The sequence below is a fragment of the Pelophylax lessonae genome (assembly GCF_965119305.1).
Source record: "Pelophylax lessonae genome assembly, chromosome: 6".
NCBI classification, from domain to species: domain Eukaryota; kingdom Metazoa; phylum Chordata; class Amphibia; order Anura; family Ranidae; genus Pelophylax; species Pelophylax lessonae.
Genome location: NC_138773.1, coordinates 31,621,815 through 31,645,707, shown reverse-complemented (window position 1 = coordinate 31,645,707; position 23,893 = coordinate 31,621,815).

Genomic DNA, 23,893 nt, shown 5'->3' with positions numbered 1-23,893 from the left:
GCGGCGATCTACGATTTTTTTTGCGGGACTGCGACATTGCGGCGGACAGATCGGACCCTTGACTGACATTTTTGACACTTTTGGGGGGACCAGTGACATTACTGCAGTAATCAGTGCTATAAATATGCACTGTTACTGTAAAAATGACACTGGCAGGAAAGGGGTTAATTTTATTGGAGAGGGAGGGGTTAATGTATGCCTGGTGCTTACTAACGTGTAGGGGGGGAGGTGACTGTGTGAGACAGGGACAGATCGCAGGCTCAGCTATGCTGAACACTCCGATCTGTCACTCCCTGTCACTGAGGAGATCCGCCTGCTCTGTTTACACAGGCGGGCGGATCTCCAAACTGGATTCCCCGACGATCGGGGCAGAGCAGCGGCGATTGCCGCCGCTCCTCCCCTGGCCCAACTCCCGCTGTGAATGAAAACAGCGGAAGCGCCTCCGGCGGCGCGCGAGCACCGCCTACAGGGGGAGGAGTCTGGCGACGTAGGTCTACGTCGTCAGACGATAACGAGCCACTTTGCCGCAGTAGTACTACGGTACTCAGCGGTAAAGTGGTTAATGGCTGTATGTTGAGTAATTTTGAGGGGACAGCAAATTTACACTGTTATACAAGCTGTACACTCACTACTTTACATTGTAGCAAAGTGTCATTTCTTCAGTGTTGTCACATGAAAAGATAGAATAAAATATTTACAAAAATGTGAGGGGTGTACTCACTTTTGTGAGATACTGTATATACACACACACTACATGTATATAGTTGATAAATATCTTATATTTATATATAGACACACAATATGTATATAGGCGACAAAACAATAATAATGTATATATATATATGGTTTATATGCGCTGTAGGCTCTGCTGTGCACCCGGGCACATTTTTTATCCCTGATTTGTGTGCGGTGGCAGACATTGCATTTTATATGTACTGTATATATATATATATATCCTCATAGGCTGTAACAAGGTAAGGGAATGGCGGATGTGCATATAGGGTGGCTGTAGAACAGTTTTTGGGGGTGAAATTTGTTCCTACACCATGACACAGTCCAGTACTGCTGTGACCTTAGAGGAAATCTTGTCCTAATAATTGTTAGTGTCACCCAAAATGTAACAAGATGCGAAGTTTTGTGCACTAAAAAAGTGCGCCAGCTGCACGGTTACAAAATGGCACCGATCAGAAAGATACTTGAGCTTCTCTCCCCGTGTGTTAAGTGTTGGGCAGACTACTGAAATATTATGTGAAATCGCAGATATGTGTGACGCCCTACACAGTGTAAATGGGGGATTAGTAGAAATAAAGGTATCCCGGACCATATTCAACCTGTTGTCACCAGTTCACTAATATGGCTACAATCACCATGACCGTTCCTGGACCATGAGATCCCGGCATGTACGGCCGGATCCAGAAACCAACAGAAGGCTCCAGCAGGAAATCAGAAGACACCGTCCATGAAATGTCTGTACAGGACAGTCCCGCATTAATGATAAAGGGGCGTTTGAAATAATACAGCCAGGAATTATTAATTATTATTATTATACAGGATTTATATAGTATCAACTGTTTGCTCAGCGCTTTACAGCATAAGGACAGACAGTTCAGTCTATAGAATATTCTTCTACAGTCTACAGAAACACCAAGAGACTGCTACCAGAGGATTGGAGATATTGGATATGTCGGGGGCCAAAGAATGAGAAGAGAGCAACAAAGAGAGGTCAAAGAGAGTGTCAGAGAGAGAGAGAGATAGGCAAAGAGGGTCACAAAGAGAGAGAGAGAGGTGTGTGTGGGTGGAGGGGGAATATACAGAGAGATAAGGGGGGGGGGGATACAGTAAGATAGGGGGTACAGAGATATAAGGGGAGGTAAACAGATAGTTAGGGAGGGTATACAAAGAGATAAGAGGGGAGGCAGAGAGATAAGGGGGGTATACAGAGCTTTAAGTGGAGATATACAGATAGGGGGGAACAGAGAGATAAGGAGGGTATACAGAGCGATAGGTGGGTTACACAGGGATGGGGGGGCAGACAGATAAGAGGGGGTTACACAGAGATCAGGGGGGTAAAGAGAGATTAGGGGGTATACAGAGAGATAAGGGGGTATACAGAGAGATAAGGGGGGGAACCGGGATAAGGGGGGTACAGAGAGCTAAGGGGGTATACAGAGTAATGAAGGGGGGAACCGGGATAAGGGAAGGTACAGAGAGATAAGAGGGGTATACTGAGAGATAAGGGGGGTATACAGAGATAAGGTGCGGTATACAGATTGATAAGTGGGGGGTATACAGAGATGGGGGGGTATACAGAAATATGGGGGGTATACAGAGAGATGGGGTGTACAGAGAGGTAAGGGGGGTAAACAGAGAGAAAGGGGGTACAGAGATAAGGGGGTATACAGAGAGATAGGGGGTACAGAGAGATAAAGAGGGTATACAGAGGATATAGGGGATATAGAGAGATAAGGGGGTATACAGAGTATATAGGGGGTTATAGAGAGATAAGGGGGGTACAGAGAGATAAGGGGGTATACAGAGGATATAGGGGGTATAGAGAGATAAGGGGGTACAGAGAGATAAGGGGGTATAGGAAGATAAGGGGGTATACAGGGAGATAAGGGGGGTATAAAGAGAGATAAGCAGGGGTATACATAGATAAGGGGGGTATACTGAGAGATAGGGGGGTACAGAAAGAAAATGGGGGTATACAGAGATAAGGGGGGGGGATACAGATAGGGAAAAAAAGAAAGGAAAGAGGATTGTAGATAATAGAGGGACATAGAAACATAGAAGTGTGTGTGTGTGGGGGGGGGGGGGGAATATACAGAGAGATAAAGGGGGGGGGGGTATACAGAGAGATGAGGGGGATATACCGAGTGATAAGAGAGGGGTATACAGAGAGATGAGGGGGGTATACCGAGTGATAAGAGAGGGGTATACAGAGAGATAAGGGGGGTACAGAGAGATAAGGGGGGTATACAGAGAGATAAGGGGGGTACAGAGAGATAAGGGGGGTATACAGAGAGATAAGGGGGGTACAGAGAGATAAGGGGGGTATAGGGTTATACAGAGAGATAACGGGGTATACAGAGAGATAAGGAGGGCTATACAGAGATAAGGGGGGTATACAGAGTGAGAATGGGGGGTATACAGAGAGATAGGGGGGTACAGAGAGATAAGGGGGGATTTACAGTGTGATAAGGGGGGTATAGAGAGATGGGGGTATACAGAGAGATAAGGGGGGTTACAGAGAGATAGGAGGGTAAACAGAGAGATAATGGGGTACAGAGTGATAAGGGGGTGTACAGAGGGATAAGGGGGGGGGGGTATACAGAGAAATAAGAGATAAGGGGGGTATACAGAGAGATAAGGGGGGTATACAGAGAGATAAGGGGGTATACACTGTGATAAGGAGGGTATACAGAGAGATAAGGGGGAGGGTAAAGAGACATAGGGGGTATACAGAGAGAGATAAGGGGGTATACAGATATAAGGGGGTATACAGAGAGATAAGAGATAAGGGGGTGTATACAGAGCGATAAAGGGGGTATACAGAGAGATAAGGGGATAAACAGTGTGATAAGGAGGATATACAGAAAGATAAGGGGGAGGGTACAGAGACATAGGGGAGTAAACAGAGAGATAATGGGGCACAGAGTGATAAGGGGGGGGGGGTACAGAGAGATAAGGGGGATTTACAGTGTGATAAGGGGGGTATGGAGAGATGGGGGTATACAGAGAGATAAGCGGGGTACAGAGAGATAGGGGGGGTAAACAGAGAGATAGGGGGGGTACAGAGTGATAAGGGGGGTACAGAGGGATAAGGGGGGGTATACAGAGAGATAAGGGATAAGGGGGGTATACAGAGAGATAAGGGGGTATACAGTGTGATAAGGGGGGTATGGAGAGATGGGGGTATACAGAGAGATAAGGGGGGTACAGAGAGATGGGGGGGGTAAACAGAGAGATAATGGGGTATACAGAGAGATAAGGGGGAGGGTACAGAGACATGGGGGGTATACAGAGAGATAAGAGTGGTATACAGAGAGATAAGAGAGGTATACAGAGAGATAAGAGAGGTATACAGAGAGATAAGGGGGGTATACAGAGAGATAAGGGGGAGGGTACAGAGACATGGGGGGTATACAGAGAGATAAGGGGATATACAGAGAGATAAGGGGGGTATACAGAGAGATAAGGGGGTATACAGAGAGATAAGGGGGAGGGTACAGAGACATGGGGGGTATACAGAGAGATAAGGGGATATACAGAGAGATAAGGGGGGTATACAGAGAGATAAGGGGATATACAGAGAGATAAGGGTGGTATACAGAGAGATAAGGGGTTGGTTATACAGAGAGATAAGGGGGTATACAGAGAGATAAGAGATAAGGGTGGTATACAGAGACACACTGAGTACTTACTGACTTTAGTGGAGGCCCCCAGCACCACCCCGACCACCAGAGCCAGGACACCGATTACCAGCACTCCTCTCATCTTCTCTTCTCTATCGCTCTCTGTACCGCCCGGAGTGCTGTAGCCTCCCGACAATAACTGCATCTAACAAACTGCACATGCGCAGTACATAAAGTGCCTCCAGCTTTCAACCCGATCCGATTGTGTGACCATGACACTCTGATCCTGATGTAAGGGGGCACCCTGCCTGATAGGGACTCTGATGTAAGGGGCACCCTGCCTGATAGGGACTCTGATGTAAGGGGCACCCTGCCTGATAGGGACTCTAATGTAAGGGGGGCACCCTGCCTGATAGGGACTCTAATGTAAGGGGGCACTCTGCCTGATAGGGACTCTAATGTAAGGGGGCACTCTGCCTGATAGGGACTCTAATGTAAGGGGGCACCCTGCCTGATAGGGACTCTGATGTAAGGGGGCACCCTGCCTGATAGGCACTCTAATGTAAGGGGGCACCCTGCCTGATAGGGACTCTAATGTAAGGGGGCACCCTCCTGAAAGGGACTCTGATGTAGGGGGCACCCTGCCTGATAGGGACTCTTATGTAAAGGGGAACTCTGATGGAGACACTGATATAAAGGGGGACTCTGATGCAAGGGGGCACCCTGCCTGATAGGGACTCTGATGTAAGGGGGCACCCTGCCTGATAGGGACTCTAATGTAAGGGGGCACCCTGCCTGATAGGGACTCTGATGTAAGGGGGCACCCTGCCTGATAGGGACTCTAATGTAAGGGGGCACCCTGCCTGATAGGGAATCTGATGTAAGGGGGCACCCTGCCTGATAGGAACTCTGATGTAAGGGGGGCACCCTCCTGAAAGGGACTCTGATGCAAGGGGGCACCCTGCCTTATAGGGTCTCTGATGTAAAGGGGGACTCTGATATGAAATCTGATGTAAAGGGGGACTCTGATGAAGACACTGATGTAAAGGGGGACTCTGATGTAAAGGGGGACTCTGATATAAAGGAGCACCCTGATGGGGACTCTGATGTAAAGGAGGACTCTGATGGAGATACTGATGTAAAGGAAAACTCTGATGGGGACACCTGATGTGAAGGGGCACGCTGATGGGGACTCTGATGTAAAGGGGCACTCTGATGTAAAGGAACACCCTGATGGGGACTCTGATGTAAAGGGGGACTCTGATGGAGACAATGATGTAAAGGGGGACTCTGAAGTAAAGGGTCACCCTGATGGGGACTCTGATGTAAAGGAGCACTTTGAAGTAAAGGGGCACCCTGATGGGGACTCTGATGTAAAGGAACACTCTGGTGGGGAACACTTATGTAAAGGGGCACTCTGATAGGGACTCTGATGTAAAGGGGCACTCTGATGGGGACTCTGATGTAATGGGGCTCTCTGATGGAGACATTGATTTAAAGGGGCACTCTGATGGGGACACCTGATGTGAGGGGGCAATCTGATGGGGACTCTGATGTAAAGGAACACTCTGATTGAGACATTGATGTAAAGGGGGTACTCTGATGGGGACACTGATATAAAGGGGCACTCTGAAGTAAAGGGGCACCCTGATGGGGACTCTGATGTAAAGAAGTACTCTGATGGGGACACCTGATAAAAGGGGGCACTCTGATGGGGACAGCTGATGTAGAGGGGCACTCTGACGGGGACTCTGATGTAATGGGGCACTCTGATGGAGACATTGATGTAAAGGGGCACTCTGATGGGGACACCTGATGTAAGGGGGCAATCTGATGGGGACTCTGGTGTAAAGGGGCACTCTGATTGGGACACCTGATATAAAGGGGCACTCTGATGGGGACACCTGATGTAAGGGGGCAATCTGATGGGGACTCTTATGTAAAGGGGCACTCTGATGGGGACACCTGATGTAAAGGGGCACTCTAATGGGGACACCTGATGTAAGGGGCAATCTGATGGGGACTCTGGTGTAAAGGGGCACTCTGATGGGGACACCTGATAAAGGGAAGCACTCTGATGGGGGACAGCTGATGTGGAGGGGCAATATTTTGGGGACACTGATGTATAGGAGCACTCTGATGGGGACTCTGATATAAAGGGGCACTCTGATGGGGACTCTGATGTAAAGGGGCACTCTGATGGGCACTCTGATGTAAAGGGGCATTCTGCTGAGGACTATGATGTAAAGGGGCACTCTGATGGGGATTCTGATGTAAAGGGGCACTCTGATGGAGACACTGATGTAAAGGGGCACTCTGATGAGGTCACTGAAGAAAGGGGGCACTCTGATGTAAAGGGGCTCTCTGATAGGGAAAGCTGATGTAAAGGGGCACTCTGATGAGGTCCCTGATCAAAGGGGGCACTCTGATGTAAAGGGGAACTCTGGTGGGGACACCTGATGTAAAGGGGCACTCTGATGGGGACTCTGATGGGGACTCTGATGTAAAGGGGCACTCTGATGGGGACTATGATGTAAAGGGGCACTCTGTTGGGGACTCTGATAAAGGGGCACTCTGATGGGGACTATGATATAAAGGGGCACTCTGATGGGGACTATGATTATGATGTAAAGGGGCACTCTGTTGGGGACTCTGATATAGGGGCACTCTGATGGGGACTATGATATAAAGGGACCCTCTGATGGAGACACTGATGTAAAGGGGCATCCTGATGGGGTCACTGATGGAAGGGGGCACTCTGATGTAAAGGGGCACTCTGTTGGGGTCACTGATGAAAGGGGGCACTCTGATGTAAAGGGGCACTCTAATGGGGACTATGATGTAAAGGGGCACTCTGATGGGGACTATGATATAAAGGGGCACTCTGATGGGGACTATGCTGTAAAGGGGCACTCTGATGGAGACACTGATGTAAAGGGGCACTCTGATGGAGACACTGATGTAAAGGGGCACTCTGATGGAGACACTGATGTAAGGGGGCACTCTGATGTGGACTCTGATGTAAAGGAGCACTCTGATGGAGACACTGATGTAAAGGGGCACTCTGATGGAGACACTGATGTAAGGGGGCACTCTGATGGGGACTATGATGTGAAGGGGCACTCTGATGGAGACACTGATGTAAAGGGGCACTCTGATGGAGACACTGATGTAAAGGGGCATCCTGATGGGGTCACTGATGGAAGGGGGCACTCTGATGTAAAGGGGCACTCTGTTGGGGTCACTGATGAAAGGGGGCACTCTGATGTAAAGGGGCACTCTAATGGGGACTCTGATGTAAAGGGGCACTTTGATGGGGACTATGATATAAATGGGCACTCTGATGGGGACTATGATATAAAGGGGCACTCTGATGGGGACTATAATGTAACGGGGCACTCTGATGGGGACTATAATGTAACGGGGCACTCTGATGGAGACACTGATGTAAAGGGGCACTCTGATGGAGACACTGATGTAAGGGGGGCACTCTGATGTGGACTCTGATGTAAAGGGGCACTCTGAAGGAGACACTGATGTAAGGGGGCACTCTGATGTCGACTCTGATGTAAAGGGGCAATATTTTGGGCACTCTGATGTAAAGGGATCCTCTGATGGAGACACTGATGTAAAGGGGCACTCTGATGTAAAGGAGCACTCTGATGGAGACACTGATGTAAAGGGGCATCCTGATGGGGTCACTGATGAAAGGGGGCACTCTGATGTAAAGGGGCACTATGTTGGGGTCACTGATGAAAGGGGGCACTCTGATGTAAAGGGACACTCTGTTGGGGTCACTGATGAAAGGGGTCACTCTGATGTAAAGGGGCACTATGTTGGGGTCACTGATGAAAGGGGGCACTCTGATGTAAAGGGGCACTCTGATGGGGACTCTGATGTAAAGGGGCACTCTGATGGGGACTATGATGTAAAGGGGCACTCTGTTGGGGACTCTGATAAAGGGGCACTCTGATGGGAACTATGATATAAAGGGGCACTCTGATGGGGACTATGATGTAAAGGGGCACTCTGTTGGGGACTCTGATAAAGGGGCACTCTGATGGGGACTATGATATAAAGGGACCCTCTGATGGAGACACTGATGTAAAGGAGCACTCTGATGGAGACACTGATGTAAAGGGGCATCCTGATGGGGTCACTGATGGAAGGGGGCACTCTGATGTAAAGGGGCACTCTATTGGGGTCACTGATGAAAGGGAGCACTCTGATGTAAAGGGGCACTCTAATGGGGACTCTGATGTAAAGGGGCACTCTGATGGGGACTATGATATAAAGGGGCACTCTGATGGGGACTATGATGTAAAGGGGCACTCTGATGGGGACTATAATGTAACGGGGCACTCTGATGGAGACACTGATGTAAAGGGGCACTCTGATGGAGACACTGATGTAAGGGGGGCACTCTGATGTAAAGAGGCATTTTGAAGGAGACACTGATGTAAGGGGGCACTCTGATGTCGACTCTGATGTAAAGGGGCAATATTTTGGGCACTCTGATGTAAAGGGACCCTCTGATGGAGACACTGATGTAAAGGGGCACTCTGATGTAAAGGAGCACTCTGATGGAGACACTGATGTAAAGGGGCATCCTGATGGGGTCACTGATGAAAGGGGGCACTCTGATGTAAAGGGGCACTCTGTTGGGGTCACTGATGAAAGGGGGCACTCTGATGTAAAGGGGCACTATGTTGGGGTCACTGATGAAAGGGGGCACTCTGATGTAAAGGGGCACTTTAATGGGGGACACCTGATGTAAAGGGGCACTCTGATGGGGACTATGATGTAAAGGGGCACTCTGATGTAAAGGGGCACTCTGATGGGGACTATGATGTAAAGGGGCACTCTGATGGAGACACTGATGTAAAGGGGCACTCTGATGGAGACACTGATGTAAAGGGGCACTCTGATGGAGACACTGATGTAAGGGGGCACTCTGATGTGGACTCTGATGTAAAGGGGCACTCTGATGGAGACACTGATGTAAAGGGGCACTCTGATGTAAAGGAGCACTCTGTTGGGGTCACTGATGAAAGGGGGCACTCTGATGTAAAGGGGCACTCTAATGGGGACTCTGATGTAAAGGGGCACTCTGATGGGGACTATGATATAAAGGGGCACTCTGATGGGGACTATGATGTAAAGGGGCGCTCTGATGGGGACTATAATGTAACGGGGCACTCTGATGGAGACACTGATGTAAAGGGGCACTCTGATGTGGACTCTGATGTAAAGAGGCACTCTGAAGGAGACACTGATGTAAGGGGGCACTCTGATGTTGACTCTGATGTAAAGGGGCAATATTTTGGGCAATCTGATGTAAAGGGACCCTCTGATGGAGACACTGATGTAAAGGGGCACTCTGATGTAAAGGAGCACTCTGATGGAGACACTGATGTAAAGGGGCATCCTGATGGGGTCACTGATGAAAGGGGGCACTCTGATGTAAAGGGGCACTCTGTTGGGGTCACTGATGAAAGGGGGCACTCTGTTGGGGTCACTGATGAAAGGGGGCACTCTGATGTAAAGAGGCACTTTAATGGGGACACCTGATGTAAGGGGGCACTCTGATGGGGACTCTGATGTAAAGGGGCACTCTGATGGGCACTCTGATGTAAAGGGGCACTCTGATGGGGACTATGATGTAAAGGGGCACTCTGATGGAGACACTGATGTAAAGGGGCACTCTGATGGAGACACTGATGTAAAGGGGCACTCTGATGGGAACACCTGATATAAACACCCTGTGCTGTGTGTGTTCTTTTAAAGCTTAGTGTGTTATATTCAGCACAATGCATTATACAATGTACCATACATAACACAGTACACATTGAGCTCTGTATAACACACTCTGCATTTTCAGGGACCGCAACTGGACATAGCAAGGGGTTGGTGGAAAGTCCAACTGATGTCACCGCGGCGGCATATAGTTATATAACTATAGAAGTAAAAAGGTGACATTAAGCAATTTACATTCTGCTAAGTGTTTAATAAAAAAAATGGATTTCTATATAAATACTTACCTGTAAAAATCCATTTCTTGAAGTGTACTTCACGGGACACAGAGCCATAAATCATAACATACAGTATGGGTTATATAGCCACCTACAGGTGAAGGACACTGGCAACCAATCAGAAGGGATGTCCCCTTGTATAACCCCTCCCACACAGGAAGTACCTCAGTTTTGTAGCAAGCAATAAAAACCCCATAGAAGAGGGGAGGGACCTCTGTGTCCCGTGATGTACTTCAAGAAATTGATTTTACAGGTAAGTATGAATTAAAAAATACATTTTTCTTTACGTACATCACTGGACACCGAGCCATAAATCATAACATATGGGATGTCCCAAAGCAATGCATCTGAGGGGAGGGGGACACAAAAAAAAGACCACCATCCGACCACAAAAACAGGATTACACCGCTGCCTGCAGAACACTGCGGCCAAATGTAGATTCCTCCTCGGTCCCAACATCCACTCTATAGAAACAAGTGAACGTATGGAAAGATGACCAGGTTGCGGCCTTACAAATCTGAGCCATAGAGGCTTGATGGCAATGTACCCAAGAGGCACCTACTCCTCTGGTAGAATGTGCCTTTACAGGAAAAGGTGGAACCTTTCCTCCTAAACCATACGCCTGGATAATAACCTGGTGAATCCAATGAGAAATCGTAGACTTAGATGCTGCCAACCCCTTACTGGGCCCTTCTGGCAGCACAAACAAGCTCTTGGTCTTATGAACCCAAGCTGTAAAGCTGTAAAACATAAGTGCATGCATTACATCAAGAGAATGCAATAACTTTTCCTCCTCTGAGTGAGGATCTGGAAAAAAGGGAAGGTAGTATAATGTCCTGATTCAAATGAAAGGCGGACACCACCTTGGGCAAAAAACCTGGGTGTGGACGTAAAATCACCCTATCTTGTAGAAAAATCAAGAATGGCTCTTAACAAGAAAGAGCTGCAAGTTCCGATACCCTTCTAGCTGAAGTTATCGCAATCAAAACGACCAGTTTTCTGGTCAAACAAACCAGGGGAGCCTGCCCCAGAGGTTCAAAAGGCTGTTTTTGTAAAACTGCCAGTACCAAATTTAAGTTCCAAGGACACAATGGTGGCTTCACAGGCGGAAGAAAACGTAACATTCCCCGGACGAAGAAACCTTTGATGAGCCTGGAATATAGGCACGTGAAGATATGCATCCTTAATGTCTGTGGATGCTAGAAAATTCCTCCACCTGCAGGGAGGCTATGACTGAATGAATTGACCCCATACGGAAAGTTTGAACATTCATAAACTGGTTTAGAGCTTTGAGATCCAAAATAGGTCTCACATCCCTGCTTGATTTGGGGATTATGAACAGGTTTGAGTAAAAACCCCCAACGCTTTCGTTCTCCGGAACCTCCATGATCACTCTGAGCTCTCAGCTGGTCCAACGGCAGAAAGAGAGAGCTTCTTTTTAGGGAATCCGTCCGTATACTTGACCTTATAAACCAGGGGTGGGGAACCTCCGGCCCGCGGGCCGCATGCGGCCCACACAATCCTTCTGTCCGGCCCGCACAATCGTTCCGCCCCCCCCCCCCCCGTGCCGCTGTGTCAGAAGGAGCCGATGGCTCCGTTCTGACACTGTGAATCTCCGAAAAGGGTGGACCCGAGGCGCAGAGCAGTGCGCCTCGAGCCCGCCCATTTGTGTGACAATAGCGAATGAAAATTCGCTACTGTCTCACGGATCCGCCTCCTCCTCGGCCAATGTCATTGGCCGAGAAGGAGGCGGAAGGCGGGACGCGGGAGGACTCGAAGAGACTAAGAGAGGAAGCCACCCGCCGCTACAACAGGTAAGTCAAGTGCACTGGGGCTTGGCACGCTGTTCACTCTGCATTGTGGTCAATCACTCCGCATTGAAAGGGGGCACGCTGTGGGCACTCCGCATTGAAAGGGGGCACGCTGTGGGCACTCCGCATTGAAAGGGGGCACGCTGTGGGCACTCCGCATTGAAAGGGGGCACGCTCTGGGCACTCCACATTGAAAGGGGGCACGCTCTGGGCACTCCGCATTGAAAGGGGGCATGCTCTGGGCACTCCGCATTGAAAGGGGGCGCGCTCTGGGCACTCCGCATTGAAAGGGGGCATGCTGTGGGCACTCCGCATTGAAAGGGGGCACGCTGTGGTCAATCACTCCGCATTGAAAGGGGGCACGCTTAGGGTACTCCGCATTGAAAGGGGGCACGCTGTGGTCACTCCGCATTGAAAGGGGGCATGCTGTGGTCACTCCACATTGAAAGGGGGGCACGCTGTGGTCAGTCTGCATTGAAAGGGGGCACGCTGTGGTCAGTCTGCATTGAAAGGGGGCATGCTGTGGTCACTCCGCATTGAAAGGGGGGCACGCTGTGGTCAGTCTGCATTGAAAGGGGGCACGCTGTGGTCAGTCTGCATTGAAAGGGGGGCACGCTGTGGTCAGTCTGCATTGAAAGGGGGCACGCTGTGGTCAGTCTGCATTGAAAGGGGGCACGCTGTGGTCAGTCTGCATTGAAAGGGGGCATGCTGTGGTCACTCTGCATTGAAAGGGGGGCACGCTGTGGTCAGTCTGCATTGAAAGGGGGCACACTATACCTTGATACTGAAGGCCCCTTTCACACTTTTGTGACCTCAAAGTCACGCAATTTTTTACAGCGTTTTTTGCCGCAAAGCCATGCCTATTACATTTATGCATACATTTTGTACGGCCCCCGAATGATGTTACATAAATCCAAATGGCCCTTGGTAGAAAAAGGTTCCCCACCCCTGTTATAAACCAAGGATACGGGAACAGACAAAGTTTCAGTTTGTACCCCTGCAAAATGGTGGATATAACCCAGTTGTCTTGGATTATTTCCATCCAAACCTTTGAGAGCTGCAGCAGCCTTCCCCCCACCCAAGTGAGTGGGGGCACCCCCTTCACAGAGTAACCTTATAGGAAGACTTGGTTGATCTCTGGGCCCAGGGCTTTTTTTGACCCTGCCCTGAAGGCTTGGTTCCAGACCCAGTTGGTATGAGTGCTGGGGATCTTAAAAGAAGAACGCTTGCTCTTCCTTTTTACAGGTAGCAACGTACTCCCCCCCCCCCCACAGATCTTTTGGATATACTTATCCAGATCATCCCCCACAAGGCGTTCTCCCTGAAAAGGAAAGCCAGCCAGTCACTTTTTACATGGCAATTCCGCAGACCAGCTCTTTAACCAAAGGATTTTGCACATATGCACTGTCAGAGCAACTCGTGACATTTGCCTTATGGAGTCAGTAAGAGCATCCACTGCGAAGCTGTTGGGGAAATTGCATATTACATATTTCCTTATGTAGCACCCTACAGGTAGGTGCTAGGCAAATGTATAGTGGGCCTTGTCTGCCTAACAGCAGGACCATGTTTCCTTTTAGTCAGGGTGTCATGGCTTCCAGGTGTGCCTGCTGAGAGGGGAGTCTCCCCACTGGTCCCTATGAGAGGCTTCTCATAGGACGGTGGAGGAAACCCAATCAGGGGACACATCCCAGCTTGTAACTACCACAGAAGGCAGATTATGCCGCAAGGGATTCTGGGAGTGGGTATAAGTTTGTGGGAAGTGCGTGACCCGGTGTCTTTGGTGGGAGCAGAGTCCCAGGAGGGAGAGAATGGCTGTCTCTCCTCCTGTCTGAGGAAGAGGGTGTCTCGGGTGCTGCCTGAGCATCCAGAGAGTGCTGAGTTGAGCCGAGGGGGATCCGGTGTGCCGAGAACCAGCGGAGAGCGAGAGGGGTCCAGTCCCAGGAAAGCCTACACAGGTCGAGAGTACTGAGGATTGCCCCTGGGGTCTGCCTGAAGTCAGAGGGGACCACTCCGGAGAAGGTTCTAGGATCCAGATATCCGCTAGCTGCAGAGTTGTATAAAGTACTCGAAACCCATACTTGAGTAAAAGTACAAGTGCTCGATCAAAAAGTGACTTGAGTAGAAGTACTAAAGTATTCAACATTTTTTGTACTTAAGTATTGCAAGTAGTTTTTTTAAAAAATTTGCTACTCAAGTACTGAAAGTAAAAGTACAAGTACTGTGTTATGTAGTTATTAAAGAAAGAAGTCAAAAGTTTGAACATCATATTGTTTTTTATTATTTCAAATGCAGCTTTTATTTATACATACAGTAGCTTTTATTTTCGTATGCGCTGATAATACACATGTTTTGAGCTTCATGAAACCTGCCAACTACTGTTCTGGCAGTGGTAATTTTTATAATAGTAACGAGTAACTATGCAGCACAAAAAAAAAATATTGGAGTAGAAGTATGGAAATCATCGAAAAAATGTAGTGAAGTAAAAGTGGAAGTAGGAGAAAAAAATTCTACTCCAGGAAAGTACAGATACCGCCTTTCCGTACTTAAGTACAGTAGTGAAGTAGTTCTACTTAGTTACTATACATCTCTGGCTAGCTGTAAAGGGGGTACCTAGGTTGAGGACCCTGAAGTGACAGAGGGGGTACCTAGTCAGGGGACCCTGAAGAGTTAAAGGGGGCACCTGCAGTTTGGGCCCTGAAGAGACAGACAGTGTGCAGTGTCTTAGTTGAGAGTTGCAGCCATACAGGATTCCACAACAGTCTACCGCAAGCCAGTGCAAGGCTGGAGGAAGAAGTCAGTGACTTTGCAGTACAGCAGTGTTCATAACTCATTGTTCTTCAGTCCTGGATCTTCTGGACTCAAGGTCAAGGATCTAGCATGTTTTTCAAGTTACAGTGTGTTCTGAGCGTCAGTGAGCGTTGGCTGGCGTCGAGACAGCGTTAACAGACATTTTCCTGAGAAAGTCCCCAGTTGTACTTAGTTGAGCCTAAAGGAGTATCCCACTCATTCCCTTCTCCCATCCCCTTAATTACAATAGAACAACAAAACAAAGATGTCGGAGTTGTCCGTGTCTCAGTTCTCATACCCAGGGTCGCAGCTCACATGGGCTGGAGAGGTAACCGGTAACGATGGCAGACCAACATCAGGCCCAATGCCTGGAAAACCTGCTACACTTATTAGTAAAGTGGCTCACTAATGCCTTCTAGGCCTCCAAATCCTGGTCAAGGAGCCATATAAGGACATAAGCATAGCTTTACCATATACCAAAGGAATGTTATTGTTAACTGTTCAAGTCCTTGAGGGGTCATATTGCAAAGGGAGTTGGCTTTGGGGTGGTAAATTTCTTATACACAAGTCTAATTACCACTGACCAAGCTGCTAAGAGTTAAGCCCCGTACACACGTAGCGATTGTCGGCCGTAAATATTCGGCCACCGACCGATCGGTCGATTGTCGGCTTGTTAGTATGATGCTTCCGACAACCGACAGCGACTTTTCGGCCGAACAGAATCGGGTGTGCAGGCTATAAAATTTTTGTTGGCCGTCACCAGAACGGCCGATTGTTCGCAAGTCAGTACAGAATTCGGCCGACAAACAGCAGATTAACAAGACTGGGCATGCTCAGAGAAGAAAAAACACACTTAAAGTTAACCATCACATGACATCACTTCTGCAGTCGGCTGTTGTTGGCCGACAAAATTTGTGTGCAGTCTTTAGCACTTTTCAACCGACAGCACAGGACAGCAACGGACAAAAGACGGCCGATCGTTCGGCCGACATTCGGTACATGTGTACGGGGCTTTAGTCCCATTTCCAGAGCAGCATCATGTAACATGCAAGCGTCTGGTTTGATTACCTGTCCACGCCTTAGCCCCGGTTCACACTACTGCGTGTGCGGGGTTCGCATGTCATGTCGGAGCGCACTGCTCCGACATGACATGCGATCAGCTGTGCGGTGCGAGTTTAGCCATACAGTTTGTATGGCTAAATTCGCATCGCACCCGCAGCAAACACGCACAGGAGGCATTTTTGCTGCCGCATCAGGATCGGATCGCACAGCGGTTCACACTTGTGCGATCCGATCCTGTGCGAACTGCACGATCGCACTGCGATATGCGATCAAACTGGGGGTGTCGTTAAGATTACATTGACACCCCCAGCGGATCGCATATGGCAGTGTGAACTGCCGGGGGTGCGTGTGCGATGCGGGAACAGGCTGCGAATTCGCAGCCTTCCCGCATCGCATCAGTGTGAACCGAGCCTTAAAGGGGGACTCCGTGGGAACAGGCAACTTTTGTTAAGTATTCTTGTTATATTTTCTTTATCTTTATCTGTATCTGTCATTACTTTTAATAAATGTTATACTTTTAAGTATTTGTGTGATCTCTCTTTGCACATATCCAACACAAACCCCAAAAACGTGACAAAAACAGAAACAAAGTGTGAGGTAGATCTGACAGATCTTCCACAGACTCTCCTTGAGAAGGAACTGTCTTGGACACTCACTTCATACGGTCTTTTAACCGGAAACAGCTTCGATCGGGTCTCCGATGACGTAACCCGGAGGCGGCGTCCATGACGTCACTTCCGGGTTACTGTGCTGCAAAAGGCGGCAAATTTGAAAAACGGCTGTATGCAAAAATGCCGTTTTCGGCGTTTTGCATACAGGGAAGTGTAGTGGAGGGTTTTGGGGTCTTTTAGACCCTCGATCCCTCCATAAAGTGTACCTGTCACTACATATTGGTGTCACAAGGGATGTTTACATTGCTTGTGACAGCAATAAAAGTGATCAGATTTTTATTTTTTTTTTAAAACTTTAATAAAGTTAAAAAAATAAATAAAATAAATGGGAAAAAAAAATTTAGCCGCCCCCGTCACCGTTAGCTCGCGCACAAAAAAAACGTATACGGAAGTCGAGCCGCAAATGAAATCGCTGTTCAAACCACACATGTGAGGTATCGCCGCGATCGCCAGAGCGTGAGCAATAATTTAAAAAAAAGAGCTACACTCTAACTCAAAACTGGTAACCGTTAAATAAATTTAAAGCGTCGCAGATTTGAGATCTCTATTGACCGTAGTTTGTCGCGATCCCACGGGGGGGGGGGGGGGCACAATTTTAAACCGTAACATGTTGGGTATCTATTTACTCGGCGTGACATGTTCTTTCACAATATACAAAAAAAATGGGCTAACTTTACTGTTTAGTATTTTTTAAAATTAGTGAAATGTGATTTTTCAAAATTTTTACAAAAAAATGGCGCTTTAAAGACCGCTGTGCAAATACTGCGTGATAAAAAATATTGCAATGACCGACATTTTATTTTCCAGAGTCTTTGCTAAAAAATATATATATATAATGTTTGGGGGTTCTAAGTAGTTTTCTAGGAAAAAATACTGGTTTTAACGTGTGAACAAAAAGTGTCCGAAATAGGGCTGGGGCTTAAGTGGTTAAAAACTGACAAACTCCTATGGCTGCTACTGCTGGTTGTATCACAGATCCTGCAACTGCAAAGGAGGCTTTCAATAAAGATTTCAACTTCTTATCTGTTGGATAAAAAACCTGGGCATTATCCACAGGACAGGTTAAACTCTTGTTAACCAAAGAAATGGCAGCATCCACAGTGGGTATATACCATTTCATAGTAAACTTTTCCTCCATAAGATATGTAGCACCCTCCTAGGTAGGTGCTAGGTAAAAGCATCTTATGCTCCTTCTGCTTATCAGGGGAGCCTGATCTATAAGGTTGCCTGTTGCATGTTCCCAGGTGTGATTCACTGGCTCTGAGGGAGTGTCCCCACTGCATTCAATAGGGGAGCCTGTTGGACAGTGGAGGAAACCTGGCCAGTGACACATTGGCTTTTGTGAGAGTTCCAGTGGGAGGACACTCTTGCAGTGCATCCTGGGACTGCTCATAAAAGCGGGGGGGGGGGGGGGGTCATGTGACAGGGCGTCTTTGGTGGGAAGCAGAGTCCCAGGAGGAGGCTGACAGCTGTCTCTCCTCCTGTTGCATGAGGAAAGTGGTCTTAGGCAGTCGGCCTAGTGAATCAGGTGTGGAGCTGAGCTGCAGAGGATCCAGTGGAGCTGACAGTGGAGCTGCTGGCTTCCATTAAAAACAGTGTCTGTGAGTACCAGGGGACTTGCCAAAGGGTCTGCCCAGGAAGGGGGACCACTCCAGTGAAGTCAGAGAATAAAGGGGTAAGCTCACACAGAGTGTCAGAGTAAAGGGGGTGCCGTATAGAACCCTGAAGAGTATGGACAAAGGGGGTGCTGAGTAGGACCCCGAAGAGTGATTCACAGTACAGTACAGTTTAGTTAATTCTTCTTTACTAAAGTGGCAAGGTGAAGCAGCGGCCTTGCTGCATCCAGTGTTAATCAGAAGTCCCAGCAAATTGTGCATAGTTATTCAGTTGGAGTATCCCACTCATCCCTTCTCCTATCCAAGTTCTCAAATAAATCAACAAAAAAACCAAAACACCTGGACTGTTTTCTGACTGAGCCGAGCACTTAGAATATGCTATATTGTCACGTTATTGCTATGGGTAACCCAGGGGAATCCATAACCAGCAGCTCCCATGGGAATAGTGCTACAGATACAATAGGGAAAACCTTTTAGGAGGAACAAAAATCCTATCAGGATGGTCCCAGTCATACGTCATTTCTTGCTCCAAGAGCGGATGTATGGGAAACGTCAGAGGACTATGAGGAGGGCACAATGAGCCTAGAGAGGAAAAATAGACTTCAGCTGCCTCTAAGGGAGGCAATTGGTGGTACAGAGGTGGTACAGAGGTGGCGGTGGTACAGAGGTGGCTGTGGTAAAGAGGTGGTACAGAGGTGGCTGTGGTACAGAGGTGGCTGTGGACAGGGTGGGGGTACAGAGATGGCTGTGGTACAGAGGTGGCTGTAGTACAGAGGTGGTACAGAGGTGGCTGTGGTACAGAGGCGGTACAGAGGTGGTACAGAGGTGGCTGTGGTACAGAGGTGGCTATGGTACAGAGGTGGTACAGAGGTGGTATAGAGGTGGCTGTGGACAGAGGTGGCTGTGGTACGGAGGTGGCTGTGGGGGTGGGGTGTACAGAGGTGGCTGTGGACAGGGTGGGGGTACAGAGGTGGCTGTGGTAAAGAGGTGGTACAGAGGTGGCTGTGGTACAGAGTTGGCTGTGGTACAGAGGTGGTACAGAGGTGGTGGCTCCCACTCCCCTGCCCCTTAAGCTGTGTTAAATTTGGTGTTATCACTCTCACTCTCTCATACTGGTCACTGGAAGTTCAACATGGCACCTCATGGCAAAGAACTCTCTGAGGCAGGGCCGGTGCTAGACTATTTTACGCCCTAGGCAAGACCAGCTACTTGCGCCCCCCCCAAAAAAAGGGAAAGGGTTAAAAACTCCTCTATGTCATACCCAGTAACCCTGATCTGATGGTTCCTCTATGTTATGCTGTCATACCCAGTGACCCCCATATTCCTCCATGTCACACCCGGGGACCCTAAGTGGCAATGCGCCCTAGGCGGCTGCCTAGTTTGCCTAGTGGAAGCACCGGCCCTGCTCTGAGGATCTGAAAAAAAGAATTGTTGCTTTACATAAAGATGGCCTAGGCTATAAGAAGATTGCCAGGACCCTGAATCTGAGCTGCAGCACGGTGGCCAAGACCAGACAGCCGTTTACCAGGACAGGTTCCCTTCAGAACAGGCTTCGCCATGGCTGACCAAAGAAGTTGAGTGCACGTGCTCAGCGTCATATCCAGAGGTTGTCTTTGGGAAATAGACATATGAGTGCTGCCAGCATTGCTGCAGAGGTTGAAGGGGTGGGGGTCAGCCTGTCAGTGCTCAGACCATACGCCGCACACTGCATCAAATTGGTCTGCATGGCTGTCATCCCAGAAGGAAGCCTCTTCTAAAGATGATGCACAAGAAAACCTGCAAACAGTTTGCTGAAGACAAGCAGACCAAGGACATGGATTACTGGAACCAAGTCCTGTGGTCTGATGAGACCAAGATAAACTTATTTGGTTCAGATGGTGTCAAGCGTGTGTTGTGGCAACCAGGTGAGGAGTACAAAGACAAGTGTGCGTTACCTACAGTCAAGCATGGTGGTGGGAGTGTCATGGTCTGGGGCTGCATGAGTGCTGCCGGCACTGGGGAGCTACAGTTCCTTGAGGGAACCATGAATGCCAACATGTACTGTGACATACTGAAGCAGAGCATGATCCCCTCCCTTCAGAGACTGGGCAGCACATTGCCAGTATTCCAACATGATAATGACCCCAAACACACCTCCAAGACAACCACTGCCTTGCTAAAGAAGCTGAGGGTAAAGGTGATGGACCGGCAAAGCATGTCTCCAGACCTAAACCCTATTGAGCATCTGTGGGACATCCTCAAACGGAAGGTGGAGGAGCGCAAGGTCTCTAACATCCACCAGCTCCGTGATGTTGTCATGGAGGAGTGGAAGAGGACTCCAGTGGCAACCTGTGAAGCTCTGGTGAACTCCATGCCCAAGAGGGTTAAGGCAGTGCTGGAAAATAATGGTGGCCACACAAAATATTGACACTTTTGGCCCAGTTTCGAAATTTTCACTTAGGGGTGTACTCACTTTTGTTTGCCAGCGGTTTAGACATTAATGGCTGTGTGTTGAGTTATTTTGAGGGGACAGCAAATTTACACTGTTATACAAGCTGTACACTCACTACTTTACATTGTAGCAAAGTGTCATTTCTTCAGTGTTGTCACATGAAAAGATAGAATAAAATATTTACAAAAATATGAGGGGCGTATTTTTACGTTTGTGAGATACTGTAGCTGGACTTCCCACTCCTCTCCCCCAGACTTCTTCCTGAACTACCCAACTTTGCTTCTTCTCCCCTACATTGTCAGTTCCCTCTGCACCCATGTATCAACTCCTTCTATTTACCCATTTACTAACTGATCTGGCAGTAGCAGTGGCAGCTGGTGCTACATTGCCCGGGGGAGGCAGCAGACGGACCACACCAGGCCACGCACCATACCCCCCCAGGACCACAGCAGGACAGGGGACAGGACACAGGGGAAAGGAGAGGGTACAGGACAGAGGAGAGGACCCCCCCCCCCCCCCCCGCTCACTCACCCTGCCTGGATATTTGCAGCAGCAGGCGGCAGTGGCTTCAGCTTCTTCCTCCTGTTTTATGCGTCTCCTCCCTCCTCCTCCATGCCCAATGGCATGGCTTCTCCTTTCGGCCAATCAGGAAACGGGTATCAAGACCCGCTTCCTGATTGGCCAGGAGGAGGATCCATTTGACAATAGCGAATTTTCACATTTTCACAAAATTTTGTCACACAACTGGGTGGGCTCGGGGCACAGTGCCTCTGGCTCTAAACACATGGCAAAAAAAAAAAAGCCCCATTAAAGTCCATGCGTCCGGCGCTCCCACATGTAGATTAGGGGGCCGGACTCGTGGATAGGGGGCAGTAGTAAACTCAATTTTTATCTTGTATCTACAGGTAAGCCTATAATAGGGCTTAACCACTTCCGCACCAGCCGCCATACAACTATAAGTACGGCGGCAGGCTGGCGCTCCAAGGCAAAGTGCCGTACATGTAGGGCGCTCGCGTGGGTGGAGCTAGGGGGCGATCACGCGCTGCATCCCTACACCTTTCAAATTAGGACCTGCAGCTGTGTTCATACAGATCGAGTTGGCCACATAAATGAACCACTGATTCACAGACCACAGCACCCATCTCTCCCAGTAAGGAGTAAGTATATCCAATGGTTTAGAGGGGCTGGATTCATCCTTCTTTTTATGGATAGCGTAGGGCCCACTGATAATGGGGTACTTTGACGTAGTGGTGGATTTGAGCACGATATGGCCATATGGTGGGACCAAATCCCCATTTTTCTTTATTGATTGCCTTTATATTTGATAGTAATTTCTTTTGCATGTGTGCACTATTCTCTGTAAATATGCATGTTGCTTGCTTGCTTTAGAAATGCATGTTCAGGGTGTGCCCCCCTCCCCAGCTCTTTGTTATGATGTATTTGTGTCTGCTAATAATGATTGTATTGTATTTTTATCCAAATATAGCTTCAATATTTTCTTGGGGGGGGGGCCCTGTCAGTTAGTCTGTATGGGGCCCCGGGATTTCTATCAGCAGCCCTGCATACACCCAGGCAGCGTCATGTTTACTCGCACAGGGATGCACAGATGTTCCATTGCATCCCCATGCAGGAGGTCCCATTCAATCAATTAGGAAGCAGCGGCAGCACAGGCACAGCTGCTCTCAATTTGACATCCTTGCAACCACACTAATTGGGAGCAGCAACTGTGTCCATGTTGCCGCTGTGTCCCGATTGACATGAGTGGGACTGCTTGCATAGGGATGCATGGAACAGCAGTGCATCCCATTGAGTGTAAAAACGGCCCGCACAAGGGTGTGTACTTTAGTATACCCCATGTGAACAAGGCCTTAGTAGGAATTTAGCAGACATTTTGTAGGTTATGTTGTGTTTGTGTGTTAAAATAATGATTTTAGTGTATTTTTAGTGATAAACATTTGCTCAACTACTGTGGGGCCCAAAAAAATCAATTTTGTAGAGATTCTTCTTGGAGTCAGACCAACCTGGGAGGGGGGGGGGGGATTATACTGGGGGGGACAGACTGACTTGGGAGGGGTTTATACTGGGGACAGACTTACCTGGGGGGAAGGATTATATTGGGGGACAATACTAGGGGCAAACTGACTTGAGGTGAGGATTATACTGGGGGACAGATTGATCTGGGGGGGGGGGGGGGTTATACTCAGGGACAGATTAACCTAGGTAGGAAGGATTATACTGGGAGACAGACTGACCTGGGGGGATTATACTGGGGAACAGATTGACCTGGGAGGTAGGATTATACTGGGGGACAGACTCACCTTGGGGAGGGGGAGATTTTACTGGGGGACAGACTGACCTGGGAGGGGGGATATTACTGGGTGACAGACTAACCTTGGGTGGATTTTACTGGGGGACATACTGATCTGAGGTGGGGATTATACTGGGGGACAGATTGAACTCACCTTGGGGAGGGGGTTATTTTAGTAGGGGATAGACGTACCTGCGGGGAAAGGATTTTACTAGGGGACAGACTGACCTTGGGTGGGGGGTGTTATACTGGGGGAAAAACTGACCTGGGGGAAGGATTTTACTGGGGGCACACAGACGTAGGGCGGGGATTATACTGGGGGGAAAGATTGACATGAAGGCTGTTTCTTTAGGGAGACAGACTGATCTGGGGGGGGTTTATACTGGGGGACAGATTGACCTGAGGGGTGATTATACTGGGGGGACAGACGGACCTGGGGGGATTATACTGGGGGACAGATTGACCTAGCTTAGAAACATTATACTGGGAGACAGACTGACCTAGGGGGATAAAACTGGGGTACAGATTGACCTGGTGGACAATGGATTATACAGGGAACAGACTGACCCGAGGAGGGGGGGGGGGGATTATACTGGGGGATAGATTGACCGGGGGGGGGGCGGGGAATGATTATACAGGGAAACAGACTGACCTCAGGTGGATTATACTGGGGGACAGATTGATCTGGTGGGAAGGGAATGGATTATACTGGGGAACAGACTGACCTCGGGAGAGGGGTGGAGTTATACTGGGGTACAGATTGACCTGGTGGGAAGTGAATGGATTATACTGGGAAACAGACTGACGTCGGGGGGGGGGG